The 24,332-nt window shown below is 43.6% G+C and overlaps 1 protein-coding gene across 2 annotated transcripts in view; it reads left to right on the top strand.

Annotated features, from left to right (window-relative positions):
* The window catches only part of MBOAT1 (membrane bound O-acyltransferase domain containing 1), a 115,113-nt gene that overhangs the window by 4,429 nt on the left and 86,352 nt on the right, over positions 1-24,332 (top strand). The window lies entirely within an intron of this gene.

The raw sequence follows: 24,332 nt of genomic DNA, 5'->3' as shown, positions 1-24,332 counted from the left end.
GCAGAGGGAGAAGCAGGCTCCCTGCGGGGAGCCTGATGCAGGACTCCATCCCAGGACCCCAGGATTAGGACCTGAGCCAAAGGCAGATGCTCAACCACTGAGCCGCCCAGGTGCTCCTATATTTGTAATTTATGAATGGAATGCACTTCTGAGGATGTCTTTGGCTTCTGGGTGTCCCCATGTCAAGTAGTTTATTATTTGCAAAAACTGAAATGTCCACTGAGCATTCTGCTACGTGAGTGAAGAACCCTTTTCTTATTTTTCATTTGCCTCTTCTGTTTGTCTGTTCTGTTAACTCCTGGTAGAAGCTTGTGTGTGATTGTGAGGAAAAGTCTATGGTTTTAATTTCCAAGGATTTTACTAGTCTGACATCTTCCTAAAGATGTTAACTGTAAGATCATCTTATTTAATTAGAAGTGAGTAGAGCACAGAATTCAGATGCAGAGTGTGGGAAATGAAGGATGACATAGGAACCCCCACAGGTGCCTCACAGATGAGTTTGTTGGAAGTTGCATTTCTAAAACAGCAGGTTCCTGTATCTCTAGCAAGTACGGAGTTCTGGCCACTAGTAGGATTATTCAGATATAAAGCTTCACTTACCCAGGATAAATGAGGTAAGCACTTTTCTTTCCCTTTTAGAGTGAATCAGGGAACAAAGGATGTGTTTTGTCTTATTGTTTAAGCCATCAGCTCATGCCCTCTCGAGTTGGTTTTGGTTGTGGTTTGTGTCACCATCTGCCTTTAACCATCACCTAGGAAGTTTGCAAGACTGATTTAGCCACGGAGATGGAGATGGATGCATATTGCTGACGTTCTTAATTTACGTGGTATGTGGTCATATACTAGGAGTTGTGGAAGCTGAGAAAGCCAGTTGTGGAAGCCAGTTTGCTGGCTTTAAGGAATTTCCAGTTGAAATGGGGTGGGGGAAGCTCTGGGTGCCAAGGCTGTTTTTACCCACCGGCACCCTGAACTTTTGTTTTTTTCGCATAAAGTATCAATTCATTGTTGAATTAGGATTCCTTGTCTGGGTCTCATTTTTTCCCCCGCAACCTGATCAGAAAAAGGAGCAAGGGAAAAACAGACCAGGACATAAGAACTCAGGAAATGATTTTGAGATTAAAGCAGCAAAGATTGAGGACAATTAATGCAAGCTTGTATTACAGTTTGAAAGGCTGGGTGAACGAAGACCAGCTCTCAAGACCTGTCATTCTTCACTAATGGTGATACCAGTAGTGAGTTTTGATGATTCCATTGGGGCCTCTGACCTCATGGTTTCTTTAATTGCCTAGACCTTTTGGTCAGTGGTTGGCTCCTTTGTCCATCCTTAGAAAGCCCAACCTTCATGTTTCTTCTTCTTCTTTTTTTTTTTTTTAAGGAAATTAGTATTTATTTTAAAGATTTTATTTATTTATTCATGAAAGACACAGAGAGAAAGAGAGAGGCAGAGACACAGGCAGAGGGAGAAGCAGGCTCCACGCAGGGACCCTGACTTGCGACTCGATCCTGGGTCTCTGGAATCATGCCCCGGACTGAAGGCGGCGCTAAACTGCTGAGCCACCCGGGCTGCCCCTTCGTGTTTCTTCCTACCTAAATCTTGCCCTTGGCTAAAAGCTCAGCTCATGTTCCACCCTCATTATTCAATCAATTAAATATTTATTTAATGCTCTTAGTGCCACGAACCTGGCCAGGTAGTAGAAATACAAGGATCAGAAAAATCCAAGTCCCTGTTTTGGAAGAGCTTGTAGACCATCAGAGGAGACAAAGGCCCCATATAATGAACAAGTAGTGGGTACTCACCGACTTGTGCAGGTGCTAGCAGAAGTTTGTAGGTGGTGCTCTGGTGGAACAGAGAAGGGAAAACCACAGGACTTGTTGGATTCCTGTAGAATTTACTATTTAGCTTTGACAGGTTTACTTTTGACACTTGGTAAACATGACCTTGGATTGTTAATTATCTTGCTGTGTTTGTATGCTGAATTTCAAACTCATTTAAAGTCTCCTTGAAGTAGAGATTTTATCCCTCCCCTCCTTGTATTCCAAGGACATAGTAGGTACTTAATAAATATGTATCATTAGTAACAAATGTGCCAGTGGTAATGATGTGCATTATCAAACTTCAATATACTTAAAGCTGGTTTTTATTGTTTATTTATTTATATATTTATTTAAAAATATTTTAAAATTATTTATTTATCTATTCATGAGAGAGAGAGAGAGAGAAATGCAGAGACACAGGCAGAATCGAGTCCCATGCAGGGAGCCCAACATGGTACTCGATTCCGGGTCTGCAGGATCACACCCTGGGCCAAAGGCGGCGGTAAACCGCTGAGCCACCGGGGCTGCCCTTAAAGCTCGTTTTTAAGGACAGCAGATCAGCCTTTGTAGAGGGAAGGGTTCTTTGCCTAACTGGACCCTTCCGTTGATGCTGCCTCCAGGCTGTACCCTTGGGTTTCTGACTTGAACAATCTGCTCTTTGCCTTGGGGCTTTCCAGTTCATCCCACTTCAGGATGGGTTGGGCATATGGCAGGCCATAGAACATAAGCCCAGTAGAATCTCCCCTTCATTGTCTGATTTTGAAAATGATTGGCTAGCAGGAGAAAAGTAATTGGATTAGGCTGCAAACAAGTATTGAGTTTCTGTGGTGCTCCTCAAGAATTCCTTGGGGAGCGTTAGGTTGTGATGATTTAAACAGGAATAAAATAGGGCCCATCCTCAAAGTCTTGCTGGGTGAGGCAGGGACAGATACACCAGTTGTTGCTCACACGTAGTGCCTGGGCCAGCAGTAGCAGCCCGGACGCTAGTTAGAAATGGTCATCCTCTGTCTAGTGCCTCATCTGCTGCCCCGGGGGTTGGTTTAGTGAACCCCGCCAAAGTCTGTGAACCACTGCTGCACACAGCTAACTGGGATGCAAATTAATCAGGCATAGAGGAAGCAGAAGGAAGGGAAAGATCTATTCTGCTTTTATTGGGGGGTACTGAGCTACGCTTGTGAGAGAGCCTCTCGCTGGTGAGGGGGCACACAAACTGGGTCTTGCAAGATGATGAAGGGGCATTTATCAGGCACGGTGTGTAGAAAGAACAATTCAGAGGAGCGGATGAGTGAATTTGTGCATTGTTCTGGGAACTGAGAGCCCACTGAGGTGGGTGGTGGGCTGCTGTGTGCAGCCTGCGGGGTCTGGGCCAGGGAAGAGAGCAGGAGTCCCATCAGGAGGAAGCCGAAGGGCTCTGGTGGAGTGTGTGCATTTCATCCTGCAGGCCAGGGGTCTGCAAACCTTTTCTGTAGAGGGCCAGACAGTAAATATTTTAGGTTGCACTGGCCCTGCAGCCTGTCAACAGCTACTCAACTCTGACATTGCATGAAAGCATCCATAGGTAATATGTAAATAATTGGCTGCAGCTGTATTCTTATGAAACTTCATTAATGGACACTTCTGAAATTTGAGTTATATATATATATATAATATATATATACATATATTTATATAATATATATTTAAAAAATTATTTAAATTCGGATTAGTTGACATATAGTGTAATAGTAGTTTCAGGGGTAGAATTTAGTGATTTATCAATTGCATATGACATCCAGTGCACATCACATCAGAGTTTCATATAATTTTAAATCCATCAGGCAATTTTCTTTTTGTGATTATTTTCAACCCTTAAAAAATAAAACACACACACATGTATATTTTTAGCAGGTAGGCCATACAAAAATAGGCAGTGGGCTGGATCTGGCTGGAGGCCTGGACTTTGCAGACCTTTGCTAGAGAAGAACTTCAGGTTTGATGCGTGGACTTGTGAGAATCCGCTGCCATGCATGTTTCTGGGATTTGGCCCCAACTGGTGAATCCAAATGTGAGGGTATGGGGGCTCCCCAGGGGATTCTCCGGCCTACTGAATTTTAGGGCCACTGGTGCCATCAAAGGGAAGGCCCCAGGGGGCTTAAGTTGTGAAAAGATTTTCATTTTGTGACATTTTGTGATGTGGTGCAGGACTCCTGGCTGCAGGATGCAGGGATGGAGGACGCATGGGGGTCTGAGGTGGGTGTAGCATTGTCTGTAGGGCGGCAGAGGAAGAGCCGTCCAGGGTCCGTGTAACGGGTTGCTGAGCGTAACCAACCCTCTGAAAATCGCAAATTTTTAGCGGCACGAGTTTGTGCCAATTTGTGATTTTTCTCTTTCAGGGGCTCCTTGTAGGAGCAAAAGTAAAACCGGTGGACCTTTGCAGGGAAGGTTGCTGAAAAGTGAAGAAGGAAGGGTGTTGAAAGACGCTGACAAGTACTTGGAAGTGATGGGGATGAGAAGGGAAACAGCCAGAGCTTGGAGGGACTCTGAGGAGCAGGTGTAGAGGAAGGGGAGGGTAGCCGGGCCTGCACGGTGCTGTGGAAGATTCCTAGCGAAGCTTCTCTTGGCAGTGACAAAAATCTGGGTGTGCATGTGGGAGGAGGGGTGACAGTTGGGTTTAGCCCGGAGTGGCAGGGTACTGGGAGATTTCGCACACTTCCTCCCAAGAGATTGCAGCAGGTGAACTCGGGGATGTGAGCTGGAGCCACTGCAAGAGCGAAACCTTCTAGTAGGTTCTGGGTGTGTGAAGCCAGAGGGAGAAGGCACTGCTTGCCCTCAGGCACTCAAGCACCTGCTCTGTCCGCCTCGCCCTGTGTGAGAGAGTCTGGACGGAGCACAGGTTTTATTTAAGGGAGGTGGAAGGAAAATGACCTAAGTAAGGCAGCAGAGGGGGATTTGGAAGGGCAGTGACATCCTTCTCTCTACTTGCCTGTTGTGGCGATACAAGGCGCAGGCAAGTGCCTGGAGGCAGGCAGTTCTCCACCAAGCCTCTGAGGGAAGGAAGAGAGCTGGGAAGGGCACCTCGGGGGTTTGGGGTGGGGTTTAGGGTAGAGTGGAGGGAGGGCTGTGAGGAGGTCAACAGTGGGGAGGAGGGCTGAGGTGGGGTGATGAGTCATGGGGGATGAGGAAGTCAGGAGTGGCATGTGGCTGCAAGTTGACAAGGAGGGCCTGGTGGCTGGGCATGAGGGTCAGGGTGGATGGCAGGCTTCTGGGGAGGCAGGGGTGGCTCCCTGGGGTCCCGGAGTCCTGCTCTGCTTGTCACTGGGTGCCCAGTGACCAACCCCAAACACTATGGTCTTTCCTGGGGTTGCGCATAAATGTGGTGGAAAGTTCCTTTGCGGTTCAGAGGAGGTTGCTTTCCAGAGGTAGAGGGCAGCTTGCAGAAACAGGGAATATCAAAGGGTAAGATGTGTTGAGGGCAAGATTATGAGGACTAAATCACAAACTCCATAGAATTGAGAGGACAGGGCTGGTGGAGTTAGGGCCATCCCTCTGTCCAGATCCCGCAGGAGCTTGTGCACACAGAGCAGTAGGATGAGCAGTCTCCATTCGAGGGGACTCTGGGTGAGTCCAGGAGTTGGGCTGGCCCCACTGGAAAGTGTTGCTGGGTGTTGCAATCTGGTGGCTTAACTGGACAGTCACTGAAGGGAGGCAGAGAGAGTGCAGCTGTGGCCATGTGCTTCCTGGAACAAGAGGTCGGTCTTCACAACCTCGCCTCGGTTTACATTTCTGGCTTAACGACACCAACAGCTCTGTATAGTGAATGCTTGTGCTGTCAGGCATTCAGTCAGCTTCTCTGTGAGGATTATATCATTTAACTGGTATGACAACACTGAAAGCTATGCCAGATACTTCCATTTAAACAGTGGGCCTACAGGGTGTAACTGCCTGTAGTCCTGGGGGTGGGGGCAGAGGCGGGACTTGAACCCAGGACCTGTGACAGCTGTGCTCCTAGGCACTGTACTGCAGGGCACCCACCACTTACTTCCCTGTGCTGTCCCCCAGCGGACTGTTGATATCCTAGACCTCAAATGCTCTGTGCCTTTTGCACCTGCCAGCTTTCCAACCACACCCTTCCTTCCCTCTGAGCCTTGTTCTTCCCCATTCTTGTTTCCTATCCCATCTCTTCCTGCTCTCTGTAACCCTTACGTTGCTGTCTCCCTTGGCTCCAGGGCCAAATGGGTCCCTTCTTTTTTTTTTCTGCCTCTCCACAGCACTGTGCATACCACATTGCGGATATTACCTTATGTTTTCCATATTTATTGGTCTTTCTGCCTTGCCTGACTCTGGGAGGCCTGCCTGCCCTTCCTCTTAAGAGTTCATCCATTTTTTTTGACAGGGAGAGAGAGAGAGAGAGAGAGAGAGAGAGAACAAGCAGGGGGAACAGTAGTGGGAGAGGGAAAAGCTTAGCAGGGAGCCTGATGATGTGATGATGCGGGGTTCCATCCCAGGACCCTGAGACCATGACCAAGCTGAAGGCAGAGGCTCAACCGACTGAGCCACCCAGGCACCCCTAAATGACCATATTCTTTGTAAACCCTTAGGATACAGTGAGCTTCATGCTTCAGGGAGTGTGTGTACCTGCCACTTCCCCAGGGAACTGGGCGGATCTGGGTGGGGTAGTGGGGACTTCCTGGGAGTTGCTGCTTTAGGAGGAGGAGAAGGGGAATGTGCTGGGCGGGAGCCAGGTGGGATGGGCAGCCTATTCCAGGAAGCAGAAGCTGTTTGAGCAAAAGTGCTGAGACTCAGCTGTAGAAAAGATACACCTTGTTTGTGGGCAGTGACCGAGCATGGATCTTAGTCACCGGTGGTGTGCTTGGTGCTGTGTAGGAACTTAATAAACTGTCTGTTGAAGTGGGATTTTATTTACATTCTTGTATCGGAGTGAAGGAGTAAGTTAAGTTAAACTTGGGCGCCTGTTCATTTTACCAACTGGTTAGGTCTGCATATTGTTATTTGGAACCTGCATTTCAGATTGATAGGCCTAATTTCTGATTGAAAAGTTAACAGAAGGCCCAGCCGGCTGCTGATAGTTGGATGTTAGGCTTGGCTTGTTTAAATATAAACTTCTCCATTCCCATTTTCATCATGTGGGGTTGATGTATGCATTCTTTGGAATGATAGATGCAGATACTAATGTCAGTTTGGGGCCAGTTTTCTCAGATTTGTTTGAACAACACGGGGAAGTTTCCTTTAGCAGCCTGTGGTCAAGTCCCATGGGTAAATGGTGCCATATACCCAAGAACTTCCAAGAGTTTTGCAGCACGGCCTCCGAATTGCATTTATCAAGAAAGATTTCTTGAAAAAGACTCTAAGGAGATCCAATCTAGAAATATGTTTTGTAGCAGGAATTCAGAATGTGTAATTTAATAACAGGACTTGGTTGTGTGCTTTCCAGAAGCTTTCTATTTAAAGTAAGTCAACCTTTTTGGTAAACAAGATAAAGGGGAAACTTGCTACAGTCTTATTAATGGCCATTTCTAGCAGTTTCACCAACATCAGTGTAGTCAGTGGGAAAAGTAATATCACATCATTTATATTGGTTAATAATGTGCTTTATTGAAAGACCGCTGTCCCTTTGGGCTCACAAACGTTGACCATCTACCACTCGATGAGCTCATTAACCCGTTTGTGCTTTTTTAGTTTATCCAAAAGATGTGCCCCTGGTCCCTTGTAGTGGTGGGACTCTGCTTACAGCTTTCTGCACTTGTGAGATGTTCGTCTTTTATGTGTTAGTAATACCAGTCTGATTTGAAGTAGGGTTTGGAAAGTCCACAGCAGCATCAAAGCAGTTTTAAGTGTTGAATTCAGATTTCTGGGCTGATACTGCTGGGGATTTCCCAACCCTCTGATTATTACCAATATTCCATTCTCAGGTATTTTTACCAAACGACAGCACAGAGCTCAGGTTCTAGTCTCATTTACAAAAGAGCAGGGGTACCTTTGAACACTTTTTGTTCAGGTGGTTCTAACTGCTTCCTTCAAACAAGGAATTCAAATGAAAAAGATTGGTTTGTGTTCCCCCTCCCCCCCACCCCCCATCCCTCAGCATCCCCTGTGCCCCATCCATCTTCTGAATGCAAAGGTATTCAGCCAGAGGTTGCTAAGGCCTCAAGGAAGTGGCTAAATTCAAAAGTCGTTTTGTGAAATTCCATGAAGTGGTTTAACTGTGAATGTCACAGGGTTAAAACTTTTTTTCCCCTGGCATTATATTTTACTCTTTGTTTTTATTTAAATTTATTTATCTATTTGTTTAAATCTTAAAAATTATTTTTAACTAATGAATTTTGTGCTTTTTATTTTGTATAAGTACAGTAAAAATCAGTTTTCTGATGACATAACTTATATGCTTATTATGAAAATCACAGAAAAGAGAAGATAATGAAGGATCCCCTCTTCTCCTTTGCAGCTGTCTGGATCCCCTCCCCACTGGCAGCCAGTGACATCCTTTCAGAGGCAGGCTTTGCATACATGTGCACAGAATCTTTTCGTCTGTTTTTCTGATAGTGTACAGTTCTTCCACTCCTTGCCTTTTTTTTTTTTTTAACTTAACAGTGGTCTCTTAGGGAGCGATTCATATCTGTATATACAAGAGTTCTGACTCTTGTGACATTTGACTTCCTTTCTGCTTTTTCTGAGAGTTCTGTTTCTTTGCTTCCAGGAACTGCCTTGTCCCTTAGCAAAGGCTGATGGTGCTGTTGGTGCTGGGTGAGGAGGTTGGGGAGGGGTCTTCCCACATTGGCACCGCCTCCTCCGTTCTCATTCCCAAGGACTGTAGTAATAAACAACAAAATTTCAACTGAATGAATATAAAGATCAAGTTGGCTTTATTCAACGTTTCATGAATCAGACAGCATCTCATCTAGTAACAGAAAGGAGCTCTGCCAAGCTGAAGGAAAGGAAAGATTTTTAAATGCAGAGAGGGGGTGGAAAAAGGAAATTATTAGCAAAGAATGCATTATTTCAGGCAAAGTCCCCTTCCTCAGGAGAATCAGAAGGGTCCCTGGGGAGGGATTATCTCAACAGTGCTGTGAGCCAGTGATTCCAAGTTGATTGGTTAAAGTTTACATTCCCGGGGAGGTGAAACTACAATTAGTTTAGGTATTAAGTCTTTGCCGATTGGGGCTTAGCACAAGTGACTCCAATTTGGGCATGCTCTCTCCTTTTTAACAATGGAGAGCACTGATGCTCCCCCCCCACCCCGCCCCCATCCAATAGCACTTGTGGTGGGGAGAGAGATTGGGGTTTGTTTCCAGTTTCCCCTCAGATGGAGAGAAGTACATCTAGACTGAAACATGAGAATCTGAAAGATCTCCACGATCCTCGAGTCCCAGAGATGAAAATGGCTCTATCTCTAACCAGCCTGGTGTCGCTGTGCTTCTCCAGACCTCTTAGTATGCCCATCTTCTGGGAACCTACTTAGCTCTAAAATTTTGTGATTGCAGAATCCTCAATAGTAGCAAGGAAGGCTTGGTTCTATATCACAAAGAAACACTTTTTGAGGGTAAAGCCTACCAACCAAGGTTCTTTATTTTCCATTTTTTAGTGGATGTTTCTAAAAGGAATGTACATATGTTTTTTACTATCTTATTTCTGTAAGTGAAATGCGTGCATTTTGGTGCATATTGGCTGAAGTGAGTTAACATTTGGGGTTCTGAAATTTTCTTCTTTCTCTTCTGTTGGCGTGGAAGACATTTTCTATGTCCTTCTGAGTCTGTCTATCTGAACCAAGAATCAAACTGACATGAGACTGATTAACAGGAAAAAATCAAATTTAATAGTGTATGTGTAGGGAGTCCATGCAAACATGGAGATTCCAATGGCAGGCCTCTATGACAGGAAGCCTCTATGACATCCTGAGCTAAGGAGAGGGGTAAGGTCTGGAGATACAAAGAGGAGGAAGACCATTAGCAGAAAGGTGAGGAGATGTTTGGAAAACAAAGGTTGCCCTGGATGCAATGAATTTCTTAGGTAAAGAGGAGTCTGTTAACAGCTGTCTTCCTGATACCAGCTGTACTTTCCAATGTAAATTTAGGCAGTGGACAGGGAGGGGCATTCCCTGCCCCCCACCAAGATATAGGTTAGCAGTTATCCTGCAAGCATATGGCCCACTGATATACATCTAAAGGGTCTCATGACTAAGGTTTTACTAGACAGTAATGAATGACCTTTTCCTAAGGATAGCTAGCCCCCTCAAGGTCCTGGGAAGCTTGTTTCCAAAATACCGTGGAGGTTTGTACTGTCACTCACCCCCTCCCAACTTGAAAGTATATAATGAGTCACCTGTCACAACCCCAATGCAGCTTTCTCTGCCTGTCAGTCCTGTCTCCGCACTTTAATAAAACCACTTTTTTTACACTGAAAATGTCCCAGGAATTCTTCTTGACCATTTGCTCTGAACTCTATTTCCATATCACCTGGAGATGGAGTTTACAAAAGTATTTTCGCAATCTCAGCCTCATGGAGTTAACAATTACCTCAATTTTATAGTTAGCTTTACTAAATTGCAAAACTTAAGTTGACTTATGTGGTTTTTATCTTTCTATTCAAGTATTTGAGTGTCTTTAGACATATCTTTGTTTGATGGCTGGTTCTGTTATCTTAGTTTAAAAGAAGGGCAAAATGTGGTTGTAGTCTAAAAATAATCATTTTATTAAGATTTAGGGTGAGGCTCAATTTCTGCATACTAATGAATACTGAATTGTAAGTGTGCATCTTAGCTAGGTGGAATCACAGAGAGAATTTGAAGGCAGGTAGGGAGCGATAAAACTATTTAGAAATTGATCATTCACGAGTTTTTATGAGAGCTGGAGAATCAGATCTTGTATGCTTGGCAACCCTGAAACATTTACTAGAGTAATATGTGTCTCACTTTAGTCCTCTGTTGCAAAGTTTCCAGAAGAATTTGAGTGTTAGGAAAAGGCAATGAAAATGGTCATCAGAACAACTTAGCTTCACAATTATGTGAAGATTGCTAAATGAGAGGAAATAACTTTGAGTAAAACAACAACAACAACAACAACAACAAAAACCCAAAAAAACCCCTAAGGATAGCAAAAGCCATAGAGCAAGGAGTGGCCATCAGTGAAGACCTTCAAATGCTGGTTAAGAACCTTAGGTGGGGTGCATCACTAATGCATCTCATTTCCCCAAGAAGGCCTTAAACATGATGGCTTCTGTGGAGAGCTCCTTTGTTGTGTTATTTTGTAGTTAGCCCTCATAAGCTCAAGTGAAAATACCAAGGGTCTCCACAGTATTTTAGGAAATGACTTGCACATCTTTCAAAGAGTTCCCTTTGCTTTATCATAGATGGATCACAGGTTTTGGTAAAAAGATTTTTTTTAAACTTTTTGTTTTGGAGTAATTTTAGATTTATGGAAGAGTTGTAATGGTAGTACAAGGAGTTTTTGTATATGCCTCAGCCAGTTTTCCCCAATGGCAGCATCTTACATTACCATAGTACATTTGTCAAAACTGAAAAAATCAACATGGATATATTATATTAACTGTTAAATAAATTCCAGACTTTTTTAATTTTACCAATTTTTCCACTACTGTGCTCTTTTATCCCAGGATCCTGTATGTTACAAGTCACCCATTTACAGTGTGTACAGTTCAAAATGTTTTCTAGTATAGTCACAGAGTTCTGTGCCCATTGTCACAATCTAATTTTGGAACATTTGTGTCCCTCCTGCCCCAAAGAAATCCCCATATCGTTAGCAGTTCCCACTTCTTCCCAAATCCTACTTCTCTTTTTCTCCCTCTGTCCAGGCCCTGGCAACCACTAACCTACATTCTTTCTCTGTAAATTGACTTATCCTGGCTGTTTCCTATCCTATATATGGAGTCATATAATGTATGTTTTTGTGATTCTTTTTTTTTTAATTTTCAAAGGTCTTGGTGGTTTTTGACTGGGTGTTCATGCTCTGTTGTACTTAAACTGTGGAGATATTTTGAGACCTGGATCTAAAGCACAAACCTTTTAAGCAAATTTGGGTTTCCCTCTGCCAGGGCACCTGGGAGCACTCCCAATCTGGGCTCACTTAAAGTACATTTTCTGCTTTGGAATTTTTTTTTTTTTTTTTTTTGTGGTCATACAGGGCATATAAATTTAGGCCTCCAAGCTCTCATTCTCAGGGGTGTCTTTGTACATTTTGTCTCTCCACTGAGAGTCACAGCCCATATAAACACACATTCCACTGTCTTGGCTGTGGGAAGAACAATTTTCCCTAGTGAGGGGTTGCCTTTTAGGAGTTTAAGACCAGTCCTGGCTTCAAGACATGTCTTCACTTTATGCAGAGTCTCCAGTTTTGTCTTTTCTCAGCCTGCTTTGTTTCTAGGGCCTAAGCTCTGGACTCTCTGGAGGACATGCCAGCTTACATGTCTGATTTCTGCTTTTTTGCATTTCTGGCTTCGGAGGAATTTGTTTACTTTCTCACTAGTTCAGTTGTGCATGAAAATGATCAAGCATGTCAGTATGAGCTCATGTTTAGCTTAACAAACATAGATGATTTCCATTTTGGAATGTTTTAATATGTGTGTATACTCAAGAGTTGGTATATACACCTGTTTTCTTTTGCTGTCAGCTCAAAGGTTCTGCTGGAGTGACAATCCACTAGCAGTGAGTACACCTGTACCCAGATCTTGGTTTCTAATACCTTTCTCCAAAACAAAATAAATAAAAACAAAAACAAAAGCTCCTAGTGATGAGAATGTTTCAAATCGACACAGGAGCCCACCCAAAAAGAGCTTGGAATGGCTAGAACTGGAAATATTTGAGCAACGGAGTAAAGAAGCCTTAGATTATAAAAGTATAGATTATAGATCTATAATCTACAGATTATAAGCCAAAGTATAAAATAAACATCAAGGAGTTCACAGTGATATAAATAAATAAGTAAATAAATGGGGAAAATAGACAAATTTCCTTGCAGACGAATTCCAAATAATACTCTTCCCTCAGGGGAGGGGTAGTATAACTTTCCACTCCATGAATGTGGGCTGTGCATCATGACTTCCTTCCAAAGAGAATAGTTTGGAAACGGAAGGTGGGGGACAATAGTTGGACAGTGCAAGAACTTAGTAAGTCTGACCTCCGTCAAGTGACGAAGACCAATATCAGTGATAATTATATTGGTAGTGCGTTACCCTTCGTATGGTGTGGGGAAAGTAACACTTCTGTCATCTTTCTTTCCAAAGCCCATAACCCTTATCTAATTATGAGAAAAACATTAGACAAATCCCAGTTGAGGGAGTCTACAAAGTATCAGACTAGTACTCCTCAAACTGTCAAGGTCATCAAACACAAGGAAAGTCTGAGAAACTGCTAATCATGCCTACGGTAAGGGATTGTTGTGAATATCAGATGAGGTAGGTGATCCCTGGGGAAGGTGTTAGCAGACACCAAATGACATTTTTTAAAAATTTATTTATTTATGATAGTCACACAGAGAGAGAGAGAGAGAGAGAGAGAGAGAGAGAGAGACATAGGCAGAGGGAGAAGCAGACCCCATGCACCGGGAGCCTGATGTGGGATTCGATCCCGGGTCTCCAGGATCGCGCCCTGGGCCAAAGGCAGGCACCAAACCGCTGTGCCACCCAGGGATCCCACCAAATGACATTTGCTGTCATTTCCTCATTGCCCGCTCAGTCCCTCTTTTGAAGCTAATAGAGAAAAATGTTAGCACTTCAGTGAGGTGGGTGTGGGTGGGTTCAGCTAGTATCTGATGAACAGGAAGAAAACATTGGACTTTGCAGATGCTAGAGGAGGAAGGAATTTGGATACTCCAAGGCAGAAAAGATGGGGCAGAAGGATTAAGTGAAGATGTGGATGACAGGTGGAAGGAAAGCTTTTTTTTTTTTTTCTTTTTGACCATAGTGAAATGGGAAGGTGGAGATCTAAGCTGATAGGTGAGTAGGTTTCGTGTACCTAGGAAGTGTGAAAGAACCTTTTTATCAGGTAAACATTACTTATCAACTGAAACCTGGGGTTGTTAGTTTGGGTGTGTTCCTAACCACCAGGGTGGCTTTGCATGTGGGAATATTAGGAAAATCAACTGTCTTCTAAAGCAGACACCAAGGCATAGTTTTTTACTTATTTACCAGACATTTGGGTATATAAAAGACACAACTTTGATTTCTTGGGATGAAAGGAAAATACGGGGGCGTCTGAGTGGCTCAGTGGTTGAGTGCCTGCCTTAGGCCCAGGGTGTGATCCTGGAGTCCCGGGATCGAGTCTCACATCAGGCTCCCTCCATGGAGCCTGCTTCTCCCTCTGCCTGTGTTTCTGCCTCTCTCTCTCTCTCTCTCTCTGTGTGTCTCTCATGAATAAGTAAATAAAATCTTAAAAAAAAAAAAAAAAAACAAAGGAAAATACAACTTAAGCCCTGAGGAGGTATGGGTCATAGGTATACTTACTCTATCATATGGCAATATTTCTCATTCCAGCTTCCAGTCATAGTGCAAATCTAGCTATATGTAAAGCTTTTTACAATGAGTGCTTCCTATATACTGTGCTAAATACACACTCTGCACGAATTATCTCAAGTAAGCCACACAACAACCCTGTTGGTAAATCATATACCCCCATGAAAAACTGGGAACAAATATGTGACTTGGGTGAGATCCCGTGGCTGGTCAGCAGTACAACCAGGATTTCAACCTAGGAATTTTGAGTTCCAACCCTAGACTCCTATCCACTCTTGTATTTTATGTCTAAGGGTATGAAATGCAGCCTCAAAGTGGGAATGATTAGGTGAATATTTGGAAAATCTGGGAATGAACTAGACTACAAAGAAGTTTTGCAGTTGCCCCATTTGACTTGTGCAGGGGTACCATGACCTGGGGAACATGTTTTGCTCTCCTGTCCATAGCAGGTGATGCTCTGCAAGGGTAGGTGGCCACAGTCCACTCTGTGCTGTTGGAGTCACAACCCCTCTGCCCTGGTTTTTAGTGCTGGGTGTCAGTTTAAGAACTGTTCCAGTTTAAGAACACTGGAAAACTGAGGTGTAGCTGAAGGAAGATGAGCCTTGTACCTGGTTCATACGAGGATAGATAAAGGAGAAAGATGTGTTTAACTTAAAAGCCTTATATGATTGCAGTTTTCAGATATTTGAAGAATATAATTGTGTCCTCAACAAAATTAAACTCATGGGACAGAAACTTTAGGTTTCAATTCATCATAAAGTTCCTTATTAATGAGAGTTGTGTAGATGAAAGAAGAGCGTTGGTGTTCATGAGTCCGCCATCCCTGGCAGTATTCAAGCAGAGGCTGTAAGATGACTCATCATCAGGAGCTATGCCCTTCCTTCCCCATGTCCCTACCTGCGTGCCCTGAGTCCTGTTGCTTATCCAGCTGCCACTCTATGTGATTCTGGTTTTAGTGTTAATTGACTAACTGACAGTGGCTTAAGGAGCAGCCTTTCTTGGCGGGCATTTAAAGGTCACAGGATCTGTAAATGTTAAGCAGTAAATGAATAGTTGGATTAAATCATAGTATTTTCAAGCTATGGAACCATATACAGGCATTGGAATAAAGGCAGATTTGAAGATGTCCATCACATTGAATAAAAGCAAGTTGCTGAACAATGTGTATATTATGATCCCATGTCTCATTTAAATAAAAAAAATCAAAATACTTTCTCTCTCTCTCTCTCTCTCTCTCTCTCTCTCTCTCTCCAGTTCTGGAATGATAGTTACCAAAATGTAGCTAGTGGTCACAGTGACCTTGACCTTCTCAACAGTCATCCAGATGATTGGGGAGGGCCAAGGAAACTTGTAAATTTTTACATCTCTCTCTTTTTTTTTTAAACATAGCATTTGGCATTTAAAAACTTTAAAAGGAAAGAGCTTCAAGACCTAAAGGAATGAAGTAGTTGTGCAAAATAAGTTGGTGTGGTGGTTGCTTTGGGGCTATCACAGTTCTGAAGCCCATAGGGTTGCAGAAAAAGGTGTCAGGAGACAAAGAAGGTGGAGTTCTTACACACTTAGAGTTCTGAATATCTGGGTGAATGGGACTGTTTGACAGGAAAGCGAAACAATGTGACTTCTGCTTTGGGCCACATTAAGAGGAGAGCAGAAAAAAAAAAAAAAAGAGAGCAGACTTTCAAAAATGAGATGTCTTTGGGGGAAAGTGAGCTGTGAGTGATCAGAGCTGGGAAGATGGAGGTTTGGAGAGCACCAGCATCTGAAGGCAGAGGAAGCCAGGAAAAGGCATGACCTTGGTGGCATGGTGTAAGCTGAGGTCACAGAGACTTGCCTTGGCCAGCATTTCCACTGAGCATGCATAGAGGAGCCAGGAAGGGCAGATTAGAAAAGGTAATTTATTTATTTTTTATTTTTAAAAGGTTTTATTTATTCATGAGAGACACAGGCAGAGACATAGGCAGAGGGAAAAGCAGGCTCCCTGCGGGGAGCCCTATGTGGGACTTGATCTTAGGACCCTGGGATCATGCCCTGCACTGAAGGCAGACACTCAACTACTGAGCCACCCAGGTGTTCCTAGGAAAGGTAATTTAGACTAGTAGTTTGGGGTTGGGTGATGATGGGAGGGGTGTTGCAGGGTCCTCAGGTGGGAGGAAATGGACATATGTGTAGACCACTCATGAGAGCAGTCTGGTGACTTTGGAAGAGAGACAAGACATAATGGCAGGAAGGATCAAGGGGGAGTTTGGTGTTTGTTTTTTAAGATGGGAATTGTCCATGTTTGAAGATAGCGGTGAAGCTGAAACCTGGGGAGAAGAAGCTGACAGACATGGTGGTATACAGTAGATTAAATCTGAGAACACTAGGCCAGCTGAGGACACTGACAGAAGGTCCCTTCTCCACCCAGGAGAGTGGGATTGGGCCTGACTTACTTCACGGTGGAGATGGGAAGGAGGGGTGCTCCTGCTGAATAGCTCTGGCTTTGGTTTTTGGGTAAAAATATGAAAAGTAAGTTACCAGGGGCTCCTGGGTGGCTCATCAGTTAAGCGTCTGCCTTCAGCTCAGGTCATGATCTTGGAATCCTGGGATTGAGCCCTGCGACAGGCTCCACGCTCAGCAGGGAGTCAGCTTGAGGATTCTCTCTCTCTGCTCCTCACACATTCTCTTTCTCTAATACATAAATAGGGACGCCTGGGTGGCTCAACCGTTGAGCAGTTGAGCGTCTGCCTTTAGCCCAGGGCATGATCCTGGAGTCCCGGGATCGAGTCCCACATTGGGCTCCCTGCAGGGAGCCTGCTTCTCTCTCTGCCTATGTCTTTGTCTCTCTCTCTTTTTGTGTCTCTCATGAATAAGTAAATAAAATCTTAAAAAAAATAAATAGTCTTTAAAAAACCCTAACTTATCAGTATTTATTGTTCAGAAAGAGTGAAGTGGACAGAAGCCATCAAAAAGGTAGAATGGGCTCCGTGTCCCAAAGACGTAGGGCATCCTAAAGGCTTAAGGCATTCTAGGGCAGTTCACAGTATCTGTGGTTTACAGCACTCATTCCCAAACAGTGGTCACCATCGGAATTACTTGGGCATCTCTTTAAACACAGGGATGTCTGGGACCTACCCCTGATCTTTCTGAGTCTGATTTTCCTAAGAAGTCCCAGTCTAAGACTCTTAGGAATTTAAAGAATCAGTGTACCCTTCAAGAGCTGCCTGGGACATGCTGATGGCCTTTAAGAGGAAGCATGACTTTCCAAACCGTAAATACTGAGTATAGTGTGAAGGTTTGCTTGTCTGAGCATTGACTCCTTGAGGGACTTGTTCTAACTAAATTTTTGCTCACTTGGGAATTTCAAGTCTACCATGGTAATCAGGCAACGTGGTATTTCTCAGGCTGAGCAGCTTCTGTATGTGCAGGTATGTGTTTGTTCATTGTTCTCAGCCTACCATGTCTTGTTCTTCCTCAGCTCCAAGGCCTCTCTGACTGCCCCTCAGTCCTTTTTCTCTGAGTGCTCTTCACAGGGTTGCTTCTTACTCACGCTTTATATGGTGTTCGCATTTTACTTTCAAACATAGGGAGAAAACCAGTGTTCTGTTAATTTTCTTCCTTTCTTGACCTGACCAATGGAAATGACTCTTTCGTATTAATTAATCCAGAAGTCGCTCTTAGTTATGTGACTCTTTCCTACTCCTCTTTGTTAGAGATAGAGATTGCTGGATCTCTTCTGGTTTTGTAAACTATTTTAAATTTGTAAAAATAGGAATTTGGAACTGTTTTCACAGGGAAAGTGGGAGGAAGAAAGGGTGTTCTGTGGGACCACAGTAGAGACCACCCCAAAGAACATTTCCCATTAAGTGTGTGTGGAACAGCCATTTAGATACTTTTGCAAAATATGTTACATATGTCTTGTTATGAAATTTTCTGGATTAGCCTAACAATAAATCTTATTTCCTTCCTCATTTGACAGCAAGATCCAGGCTTACTGAAATTAGATTACTTGCCCAAGGACATCCAACTAGCTAGTGGCAGAACTGGGTTCATGTGCTTTCCAGTATGGCAGGCTTACTACTTTGTTCATGTCTTTGGAATTAGTAAGATGTATCCATGGTAAGAAGGCTGGACCTTTGAATTAAATGCTTACTGTAAATGGAGTTTCAGGTTTTTAAACATTCCAGACAGCTTAGGAATTTGCTCTTATGTCCTTGGGAGGACTTTATGTTAATATCTGAAATGAGCAAATTGTGATGGTCAGAGATGTTTCAGAGGAATAAACAGAGGTTATTTTTATCTCTAAGATGTTTAAATTTGAAGTACATGGTTCCAAACAACTTGGTAAATAATAGTTTTATAGCCATGTTTACAGGCTGCAGGTTTTGCCTAAAGCTTTCCACATGTCAGAATGTGGAACTTGTTCAGTTAACTAGAAATTGATCTTGGGGAATAACTCAAGGCTCTGTGTTTTTTTCTGAATTTCTGGTTTATTTACTTTCAAAAGTAGATGGCTTTTTTTCTCGTGTGGTTTTCTTAAGTCTCAGACCCAGTTAGAGTTTAAATCCCTTTACGTTGTCTGAGATGTACCTTTGATAGAATATTCCTGTTTGTGCTACTTCTCCAAGGGCTGTCCCAGTGTACTGCCTCAAAGCCGTGGCAGTTCAGGCTGGTATCTTTGACTCCAGATTCAGACCAGTGGTCAGGCAGGAAAGAGTGTGCACTAAACTTTCTTCTCTTTTCTTTCTTTTCTTTTCTTTTCTTTTCTTTTCTTTTCTTTTCTTTTCTTTTCTTTCTTTTCTTTTCTTTTCTTTTCTTTTCTTTTCTTTTCTTTTCTTTTCTTTTCTCTTTCTCAACCTCTTTTTCTGTTTCTCATTCCCTCACCTTGGGTTTTAGGAAGGATGATGAAAATGAGGGCACTTGAGTTTTTAAGTGCTTAGGAAAGTGGGGATGGTATACCAGAAGCACCATTGAAGATGGACCATGTGCTGGTGTAGCCACTGTGGACAGCAGCATGGAGGATCCTTAAAAAAACTAAAAATAGAACTACCCTATGATCCAGCAATTTCTCCTCTGAGTATATACACAGAGGAAATGAAATCACTCTTTTAAAGAGTTATCTTCACAGTCCATATTCATTACAGCATTGTTCATAATAGCTAAGATGTGGAAACAATCTAAGTGCCCATTGATGGATGAATGGATAAAGAAAATGTGATACACACACATATACACACACACACAACAGTGGAATGTTGTTCAGCCAAAAAAGGAAAGGAAAGCCTGCTATTTGTAGCAACATGGATGAACCTTGAGGATATTATGCTAGATAAGATGAATCAGACAAAGACAAATACTGTATGGTTTTACTTTTGTGTAAATCTAGAAAGACTGATGATGTCTGTAATCATACTGAAAATCTATAGATTCTTATTCAGGAGGCCGAGAGGGGTGGGGTGAAGATCGAGTACCTGCAGAATGAATGGAATCCCTGCAGGTGCTGAAGCTTTCAGCAAATTCCAACCCTCCTACCCCCATTTCCTTCCTCCTCAGAGTTTATTGATGTCAAGTAGTAGATAAAGTCAGGGAGTCAGACACAGCTGTTTATTAACTGCCTGGGAAACCTTGGGCAAGTTACTAACCCTCTTGTGTTGGGCACTGTCCTAGGTAATAGGTTTACAGAGATGAATAAAACTTGTTCCTTGCCTATAGGGAACTCAAGCCTAACTGGAATACAGGCACACAAACAAATAATTGCAGTTACATGTGACAATTAAAATAATAGGTACATATAAGTAGTACAGAGCTAGTAGCATAGAGGCAGATATCTAGTCCACCATGTGTGTCCAAGGATGGGAGTAGGAGGGTGGAGAGAGGAGGGGGAGAAGTAGGGAATTGGGGGTCAGGTGATGGTAGGGAGTGGGCTGTACCTGAAGGTCTTGGCAGAGATGTGGCTGGATTGTTCTAAGCAGTTCATTTAACACAGGATGGTTTGAGTATGTACAGATGAATTGCCACAAAATTTGGGGAGTTTTTTTGTTTTTGTTGTTTTGGTGGAGGGGATTTAGCTTTGTGATAGGAGTATCTTCTTGTTCATGCCCAAAGGGAAGTACTAGAGGAAAGTGGGTGTCGCCACTTGGCCACACATATCCATGTGCTTTTGTGAGACAGCTGCACCTGTGTGGAGAACCAGCTCCTCTCCATGTGTAAATTGGTAGAGCCACTTTGAAGGACAGCTTTTGGCAAAATCCACAAAAATTTAAAAATGTGCATGGGTTGACACAGCAATTTCACGTCTCAATATTTCCAAATGTGCACAAGCAGACGTGGGTGGGGATGCTCACTGGAGCAATAATGAGAAACTGCAAGCTCCTGCTATATATCCATCAGTAAGGGAATTGCTAAAGGAGCCATGCTCATTGCATACCGTGAAATATTATGCAGCAGGTAAAAAAAAAAAGGCAGTTGGCTCTATATGGACTAATATAGTTCTCCATGACATAGCTTTGAATGGAAAGAAAGCGAGTTGTAGCATGATAACTACAATGCACTACCTACTTATGAAAAAGAAAACAGAAACCTGTATTTAATGTAAAGAAAAGGTTTGGGGAGATAAACACTTCAAACTGATACCTCCTCTGGGAGGATGGGAAAGACTGGAAAGTCAAAGGGGACTTGTCTGTAGGGTTAACACATTTTCAAACAAGGAAAAATTACTGATGTATTACATGCAAAAGTGAACTTTAAAAAAAGCACTCCTCAGCTATTTTTGGTGCAGTAAACTGTTTCTCAAACCTGCCTGAAGATAAGGAATGGCTTGGAATGCTTGTAAAAAAAACCCCGGATTTCCAGCCCCAAGAAAATCAATCTCTCTCTCTCTCTCTCTCTCTCTCTCTCTCTATATATATATATATATATATATATATATATATATATATATATTAAAGATTTTATTTATTTACTCATCACACACACACACACAGAGGCAGAGACATAGGCAGAGAGAGAAAAACAGGCTCCATGCAGGAAGCCTGATGTGAGACTTGATTCCGGGACTCCAGGATCACGCCCTGGGCTGAAGGCAGATGCTCAACTGCTGAGCCACCCAGGTGTCCCAAGAATCGATATATTTAATAAGCAACCCAGGTGATCCCTACCAGCAAAGTTGGGAAACCTTAAGGTAGAGCCAGTCCCAGATAATACTCAGGAATTTTACTTTTCCTGGGTATTTCTCAGCCTTGTTCATTAAAGTGAAGCAAGAGTCACTGTTAAATGCAGCTCTCTCTTGCTTTCTTCCTTTGGGAGTCAAGTAGAGTAAGAGAAGATCAACATACCTCAGTCCACCTCCAGAATTTAAAATATAGAGGTAATGGCCCCCTCTGTGTAATATTGAGGGCTCGCCCAATTTTGGGGAGTCTTGTAGACACGCAGGTGTTAGTTATCCATCTAGGGATTAAGGCCCAGCCATCAGCTGTGGCTAAGTGACTAGGGTCCTGCTTTCCTAGGGTGGTTGCCCATTCCTTGTATGCCTTTCTGCCAGTGTCCGCTTCCAACCCTGGGTTGCCATCGAGTATTCTCTAGCCTCTTTTTGTGAATGGTGTCACAGTTGACAGTGTCCCATCCTCTGCCTGTCCTCCCATCTGCAAGATGACCAGGGATGCTGTGATCATCAGACTTGGCTTTGCCAGACAGGCTAGACTTCCCCATCAGTGCCAGCACCGGTACAGACCCCTGGAATGCTTCTCTGATGTTAGGTGGGGCATCTTCCTGCCCATCTTGCTGTGAGTTACTGGCTAGAGACCCCCTGAGTTCCTAAGATACATTTCGATTTTAGGGGGAGTGATGTCAAAGATTTTGGAGCTGGGTGAGAGGCCTTTTGGGGAGCACTGTGCTGGCAACAATAACTTGGTGGTCACAGCTATTTAGTTCTTGTACTTGGCTTTGCTAATTAGTCTATAGTCTTGATTTTGTTAGGAAACTTATACTTGACGGGGCTCAGAGCTGGATACCACCAACCAACCAGAATACCTTTTCATCCATTCACCATGACAAATACAACAGATATGCAGGATGGAAATACTGATGTTAGTCATTCCATTTATATCCTACACAAGATACTTTCCCTGCAAATTTAAAGTCTCATCATACGTAAAGGGGGTCAGCTGTCTGGGCGTCACAGTCATGGGGATTGAGCTATGCTGGTGGACCCAGCTGCATCATATGGCTGTACCTGGGTCAGCTGGTTGTGGTACCTGTTCCCCCAAAGGGTGCTCACGTACTCAACTTTTTTTTCTTTTGTTGTTTAATAGAATCTTTGCAGGCCTCCCCTTTCTGTACACACATTATCTTTTCCAGGTAGATCATAGTATCGTGGATTAGATTATGGTTTGTTTTAGTTACATTCCAGCCTCAAGGACAGGGCAGCCTGCCAGGTACCTTGAGTGAGAGAGTAACAAAGGGGAACAGAGGACAGGGAGTTCTGTATGGCTGTAATGATAGCCTCACCTCTCTGGACAGAAGTGGTAAGGTCAGGGGATTTTCAATATCTGAAGAGTACTGTCTCTTGATAAATGTAATACCAGTTCTTTCCATTGTGTTCTCCAAATATTTGTCCATCAGTGATAAATAACTTCTCCATTATGTTCCAGAGTTACAAAAACTGTTGGCGTGTAAGGGTTTCCATTTTCACCCTTGCCTGGGTGAGTGGAATCAATTGAGAAATATTCACAGGTCTCAGCTGGGATGCTAGGTATCAGCTTTGATACTGGAAAAACTAACATGGAGATGTCAGTACGGCTCTGGGGCTAAGGAGTAGCTCCTGAAAACCTGGATTGAACTGATTTATACCAATGTGGGGTGGAACAGCATGTTGTTGCCCCTTGGCCAGCGAGAGGTGGGGGAGACTGAGCAGCCTTTAGGGAGGCATCTCAGGAGGGAGTCTGGACCTCAAGGTCCTGTTCCCTCCCCTAGAAAAAGGAAGGATCCCCCTAGTGTCAGTCATACCTTCCTTTGGGCATACTGAGTGAGGGCAAGGGGGAAAAAAAGAGAGGATTTCTGCTCAGTGTTCTAGAGAGAAGTCTTGGATTGTATGTGAGCCCAGGAGGAGAGGTTCTCGGCTTGTAAAGATGTGAGTAACCTTTGGCTTGATTAAATACTCATTCTCTTAGAAACTCTGGAAGTGAGCTGGTACTCTCATTTTAAAACTGAGGAATTTGAGTCATTTGTTCAGGGTCACCCAGGTCTATGTGGAGGGCACGGACTTCAGCCAGGGCCCCCTGATGCCTAACCCCAAGCCATGCCATCATACCAGGTTGCCTGTCAGAGGATGTGTGTGGTGCTAACCCTTCCTTAAATTCACGGTGAGTTAAAATAATCTTTTAATAGGCCAAGGCCTAAGATAGTCAATATGTGTACCTGTACCCTTTAATTGTGCTCTACACGCACAGCATCCACTTAGCGTGACCCCTTCAACATCTGGTTCCTGTGCAGAGGTGAGCTCTCTCAGATGCTCATGGGGTTCGTGTCTCACATGCGGGGGAATCGCGATGCCTCATACCTGAGTGGTCTTTTGTGCTTGCTACAGCCCTTTCTCTAGAAGGCTGGTACCAGAGCACCTGCTATTTTTTGCATATTGTAGCAGTAGCACAGTGCCTGAACCCACCCAAGCTCTCTGGGGTTATTTAATTGAGTAAATGTCTTCACCTACTTCTGAGTTCAAGAGAGAAGAAGATGGAAGGGAGAGAGAAGGCCAGAAAGAGAAGATAGAATAAAGTAGGAGCAAGCAGAAGGAGAGGATGGAGGGGGATGATACTAAGGGAGTGAAAGAAAAGAATTTTTAAAAAGGAGAAGACGACAGGAGAGGTCACACAATATTGTGCTTCCTCCTCCACCTGAGACAGCCCTGCCCCTTTTGGGGGGCACTGGCTGTCCTTGTCTTTGGCAGTACATGGGAAGGGGCATCACCACAGCCATGGCCAGTGTGGCCTCTTTTGTTGCCAGAGTGTCATTCATGATTCGTCAGTAGCAGCCTCCAAGATGGGAAATGCTCTCAACAGGCAGGTACTTTGGTGGCTGACAAGTAG

This window comes from Canis lupus, chromosome 35 (genome assembly GCF_003254725.2).
Source record: "Canis lupus dingo isolate Sandy chromosome 35, ASM325472v2, whole genome shotgun sequence".
NCBI classification, from domain to species: Eukaryota; Metazoa; Chordata; class Mammalia; order Carnivora; family Canidae; genus Canis; species Canis lupus.
This window is presented reverse-complemented; position numbering and strand designations above follow the sequence as displayed.